Raw genomic sequence first — 6,043 nt, forward strand, 5'->3', positions numbered from 1 at the left:
ATCATCTAAATGCTCTCTAGCAAACTTCAGACGGGCCCGGACATGTACTGGCTTAAGCAGGGGGAGACATCTGGCACTGCAGGATTTGAGTCCCTGGCAGCGTAGTGTGTTACTGATGGTAGCCTTTGTTACTTTGGTCCCAGCTCTCTGCAGGTCATTCACTAAGTCCCCCCGTGTGGTTCTGGGATTTTTGCTCACCGTTCTTGTGATCATTTTGACCCCACGGGGTGAGATCTTGCGTGGAGCCCCAGATCAAGGGAGATTATCAGTGGTCTTGTATGTCTTCCATTTTTTAATTATTGCTCCCACAGTTGATTTCTTCACACCAAGCTGCTTGCCTATTGTAGATTCAGTCTTCCCAGCCTGGTGTAGGTCTACAATTTTGTTTCTGGTGTCCTTCGACAGCTCTTTGGTCTTGGCCATAGTGGAGTTTGGAGTATGACTGTTTGAGGTTGTGGACAGGTGTCTTTTATACTGATAACAAGGTCAAACAGGTGCCATTACTACAGATAATGAGTGGAGGACAGAGGAGCCTCTTAAAGAAGTAGTTACAGGTCGGTGAGAGCCAGACATCTTGCTTGTTTGTAGGTGACCAAATACTTATTTTCCACCATGATTTGCAAATAAATTCTTTAAAAATCAGACAATGTGATTTTCTGGATTTTTTTCCCATTTTGTCTCTCATAGTTGAGGTATACCTATGATGAAAATTACAGGCCTCTCTCATCTTTTTAAGTGGGAGAACTTGCACAATTGGTGGCTGACTAAATACTTTTTTGCCCCACTGTATGCATTGCAGAGCATGCTAAGATCAAGACGTCAGTTCCTTGTCTGCTCTTCTCTGCCCCAGTGACTTCTGCCTTGTACACAGAACAAATAGGCAGAAAAGAATATAGGCTGGTGAAGTCCTTGGTGCTCTCTGAGCTTGGTTGTTTGCCTGAAGATGTTTCATTATCCAACTAGGTAACATCATCAATGCTAGTCCGGCACTGTAGCGCTGATGATGTTACCTAGTTTGATGATGTTACCTAGTTGGGTAATGAAACACCTGAAAGCAAACAACCAAGCTCAGAGAGCACCAAGGACTCCACAATTCAAACCTGAGCTACGAATATTTTCTTCTATTGGAATATAGGCTTGTAATTACATTTCAGAAATAGCTCTAGAGGTGAATATGTGTAGCTCAGGGTTGAACTGTGGAGTCCTTGGGATTCTCTAAGCTTGGTTCTTTTCTTGCAAATGTTTCATTACCCGGCTAGGTAACATCTTCAGTACTAAAATGGGATGGGGTTTGCTCTCTATTTACGTGCTGTGGCCTGCTTTGCCAGTGCTGGTGGGGGTGGGGGGTTTGTTTTGCTCCTCTGGTAGTTCATTGATTAGCCTATGTTGACTGCTTGATTGTGTGCCTGGTGGTAACCTCTGCTTATCTGGGTGATGATTGCTGATGAGGGAAAAGACCAAAAGATCACCTCACCAGCAATCATATGTTTGTTTGAGTGTATAGAGACCAAATCCCAATCCATTTTAGCACTGAAGATGTTACCTACCTGGGTAATGAAACATTTGCAAGAAAAGAACCAAGCTCAGAGAACCCCAAAGACTCCACAGAAATAACTCTTTATACAAAGAACAGTCCAAGAACGATGCCGTCTTAAACGGAACCTCATTGTTTAACCCGAAAGTTGTCACTGCCCTGCCGAGCATCCAAGGGGAACTGCAGTGAAACGAGATAATCAGGCTTGGTGATTAGTTCTGTTTGCCGAGGCTCGAAGGGACTCGAGGGTTTCCAGTCTTAATAAACTTTGTAAAGGTGGGAGGATTATGCTATCGTGAGGTTTGCACAGCATCGCCTTCTCTTCTGCTGCCGTTAGCGGGGCACCATTTTCCCTTTCCATACTTCTATGGCAGGGTTCCTCAACCTTGGCAACTTTAAGACGGGTGGACTTCAACTCCCAGAATCCCCCTTGCTGGCTGACAAGAGGACAGCAAAGAAAGAGAGGCACAAAACATCTACAGTAGCGGTCGTCCTAATGTTTGCAGTCCGGTTCTGGTAGCCCTGGGCACTACCCGCACCTGGCGAAATTACGAAGCTCGGAAGCTAATGCTACAAAAGATCTGCCGTTTTTATCTAACTGGGCATTCTCCCATTCTCTGCTGTAGGAGCAGGGGCTATAGTGACAACGATACAGCATAACGCATTCTGCACCTACTCAGAGACACACCTCCTGCCTATCGACTCAGACAGAGCTCTGACTCTCGGATGCAAGCCGCAGGAAAGACTCCCGGTCCTCTGTTCTCTCAATGGCCACATTAAAGAGAGGCGTGGGAGGAGGGGGTGATTCGACGTATTGTTTCCCTTCCGCTTTGTCCATTCCCCCGCTAGGATTCGCAGATGGTCTCTCCCTGCTTCTAGGAAAATGAATTGGCGTCGTCACGTGACATGGGCAACAGTTGCTAGGAGACGAGTAAACGCTACCGCACAAGGTGGAATTCGCCTGAACAGCGGGGTAAGGAGGCGGGAACTGGGGTGGCGGGAGTTGATGGAGGGCTTGATCCCGGCGGAGGGAACACGCCCCTGCATCCTCGCTGCATCTCCCACCGGGCTCCCTCCTCGAACTGCACGACGCGCCGCTCGCGAAACTCCCCTCCTTCTCGCGCTTTTGCTAACCAGAAGGGTCTCCGAAATCAGGTCTCTTTCCTGTCGAATCTTGATCCCGGAATGCTGACTCCGGTTTCCATGTGATGGAAGGATATGGATCCTGTACATGCTTAGCGGTACTTTTATCTTTCACACGTTCGGAGGATAAACTCTAACACTCAAACAAACAAACAAACAAACAAAATACCCAGAATTCAATTCAGGTGAGCCTTGGCTCAAGTTACGTTTTATTCATTTATTTATCTTCATTTATTTATTTATTTGCATCAGCTATGGCTTCCAGGTCATTACATAATGACAGCCTCCTATAGTGTCCCGTACAGTAATCAAGAAAAACAATACAGAAAGCTCAGAGAGATAGGAACTAGAGAAATACTTATTTAGTTTTAATGTATTTATTTATTAAATTTGTCCCCCACCCATCTCCCTCCAATATATATGATATATATAATTGCCCCTCTCAACAAGTAAGTCGGGGTCGCTTACAAGGATGAAAACCCAGAAAAAACCCAACAGATCATTTCTCTACTCTCTTGATTCTTTTCTTCAGTATTGTTGTTTTCTCAGTGCTAATCCTCCAACCCTTCTCTTTTTTTGTTTTCTCCAATCCTTGTCATTTCTTGTTTTGCCATTCTTTTATAAGAGTTGCTCTCCAAATTCCCCAAATTCCAAATTTAATGGCTTTTGATGCCTACTAATATGAATCATATCTATAAGCTGACTGGAATTTCATGCTGAGGCAATATGCCTCAGAACCTCACGTGCTTGTGAACAAAAGCAGAGCCTTTTGTAGACTTCCTACAGGCATCTGTCTGACAGATCTTGGCTGGAAACAGGATACTATGTTATACTGATTACAGTGAGATTTTAAAAAAAAAAATCCTAATCTCTCTTCTGTGCAATCATGCCATCTATCCAACTGTTAAACTATTTTTGGTACTGCTCCTTCCCCCTTCCCCTATCCTTTGGCCCTCAAGTGTATTTAAAATTGTTTAAAGAAGGGGCAGATGAGGTTTAAAAAAGCTATTTTGTCCACTGGCAGCCACTGCATCAGCAATGGTGATGTTATGATGTCACTTGGCAGTGCAGAGGATGAAATTTGGGGGCCTTTTTATTTTGAGGGGATATAAAAGATGCATTGGGCCTATTGGGGGATTAATTCATTTTAATGCATTTCCTGCTGAAAATTGGCAGGAAATTGCATTATTTGGTATTGAATTTTGACATTGTGATATTGGAAGGCTCCAGGGGCTTGAAAATATGGGGACCTGCAGCCTCTGCATATTCAAATACCATTTTCATTTGGCCATCCAGAAAAACCTTTTCTGTAAAGTAGTTGTCTTCTCCATCTCTTCCACAATGCTTTCCTCCACTTTCTGTATACTCCCATCTGCTACCCTCAGTTCTTTAGTTCCTATCTCTCTGAGTTTTCTGTGTTGTTTTTCTTGATTACTGTACAGTACACTATAGGAAAATGCCATTTTGCAATGACTTTGAAGCCATAGCTAATGTAAATGCAGCAGCATGGTTTTTATGCCACGTGTGAACCTTCTTGACCATTGGTGAAGAAATGGGTGCCATTTGCTACCAAACCAGGTTAAAGATTTTGATATTAAGTTACAGTATTAAACAGCTTGAGACCATGATACCTGAAAGAACATATGTTTCATACAGATCACCCCAATCACATCAGAGGTCCTCTGGGTTGAGAAACATCCTGTAAATATTCACTTGATATCAAGCAGAAAGAGGACCTCTTCTTTTGTGGAATGACTTTGGAATGACAGACTAGAAGTAGCATGAACTGATTTTGTTATAACTTTTTTTTTTTTTTTAATCTGCGCTCAGTCGTTACCGACTCTGCAGTGACTGCTTGGATGAGTCCTTTGCAGTTTTCAAGGCAAGGTGTTTCGGAAGTGGTTTGCCAGAGCCTCCTTCCTAGAGCAGAGCCCAGCTGGCGAGCGCAGGAGGCAGGGTTTCTGTTGCTTCGCGCCCTTTTTGGGCGCGCGCGGTTTTTCGCACTTACCGGCAACTGCTCCCGACTCCTTTTTGCAAGGCACCGCCAGCATTTTTCCTCCAACCGGAGTGAGAGTACCCATTTATCTACTCACGTGAGTTTTTGAACTGTTGGGTTGACAGGAACTGGGGAGGAAACAGGAGCTCACCCTGCTAGCGCGAAGGCTGGACTTGAACCGCTGAAGCGTCGACCATTTCTGGCCAGCAACTTTCAGCGTCATTAAGCCACTGCGCCACCGCATCCCTCCCCTGTTATAACTTAGTCACATCCTAACTTTTAAAATATTTATTTATTTAATTGTTTTGTGTCTATTAATTGCATGCAATAAAATATAAACAATTTGCATGCAATAAAATATAAACAATAAATGTAATCTTTATTTTTTCTTTCTTTTGGAAGGTTGTATTCAGTTAATGGTAAAGTTTTTCTTCCCCTTGGCATTTGCGAGCTCATGACAAACTTAATGAACTGAACTACTTTTATGGCCATAATTTTTATGGTGTTTTATTACTATATTTTTATATTGCATTTTTATTATATTTCATTTTCAAAGTGTATCCACTGCTGAGCATGCAGTGCATGATATGCAATTTATAATTATTTTGAAAAAATAACTCTGGGACTTCTAGAATCTTAATTTATATTATATAGTCTTTGAAGTTAGACTTTAATCCTGTTTTGACTACCATGTCTCAAGAAGCATTTTTTTAAAAAGTATTGTTTAGCCTTATATCCTGTACACTAGAACATTTGTGTCAACTAGACCAGAGACTTCAGTACCCAAGTACAGTATTGTGGCATCTTAAATATTAACCCATTTAGTGTGACATAATCTTTTGAAGATCACAATCTGTTACATGCAGTAGTGGACTTACCCTTACAACTCGTGAAGTGATCCACCAAAGGTTATGGCATAATAAACAGGAGATGGTGGGGGTTTTAATAACTGGGTAGTATACCTATAATGAATCTTCAAGTCAATTCTCCTCCTCCTAATGACTTTATGGACACATCCATGTAGTTATTTTGACAATAGTTCAGAAGTAGATTGCCATTACCAGATAGAGGAAAACTAGTGAGCCTTTCTGAAAAGCTTTGCTCTAAGACAAATTTGTCCAAATATGAAACTTTTCTTCCCAGGACTTTTAGCCTGATTTTCTCTTCTCCAGGACAAAGAAGTGTTATTCCTTTTCATTTTGTTTCTTCCTTTGTTGTCCCATTGAGAGATAAGAAGAATATTAGAAGATTTAGTTGCCTTAGCTATTTCTGCTTTGCCTCTTTTTCTTCATGTTGGACTAAAAAAATAATACTTGCTCAGATGCTATCAAAGTTCTTAATTTCCCAAGTGTAGTACTTATAACTGGTAA

Source organism: Python bivittatus, unplaced genomic scaffold, assembly GCF_059951505.1.
Source record: "Python bivittatus isolate LINGU-HERP-01145 unplaced genomic scaffold, Pbiv_v1 ctg000220_np1212, whole genome shotgun sequence".
In the NCBI taxonomy this organism is placed as follows: domain Eukaryota; kingdom Metazoa; phylum Chordata; class Lepidosauria; order Squamata; family Pythonidae; genus Python; species Python bivittatus.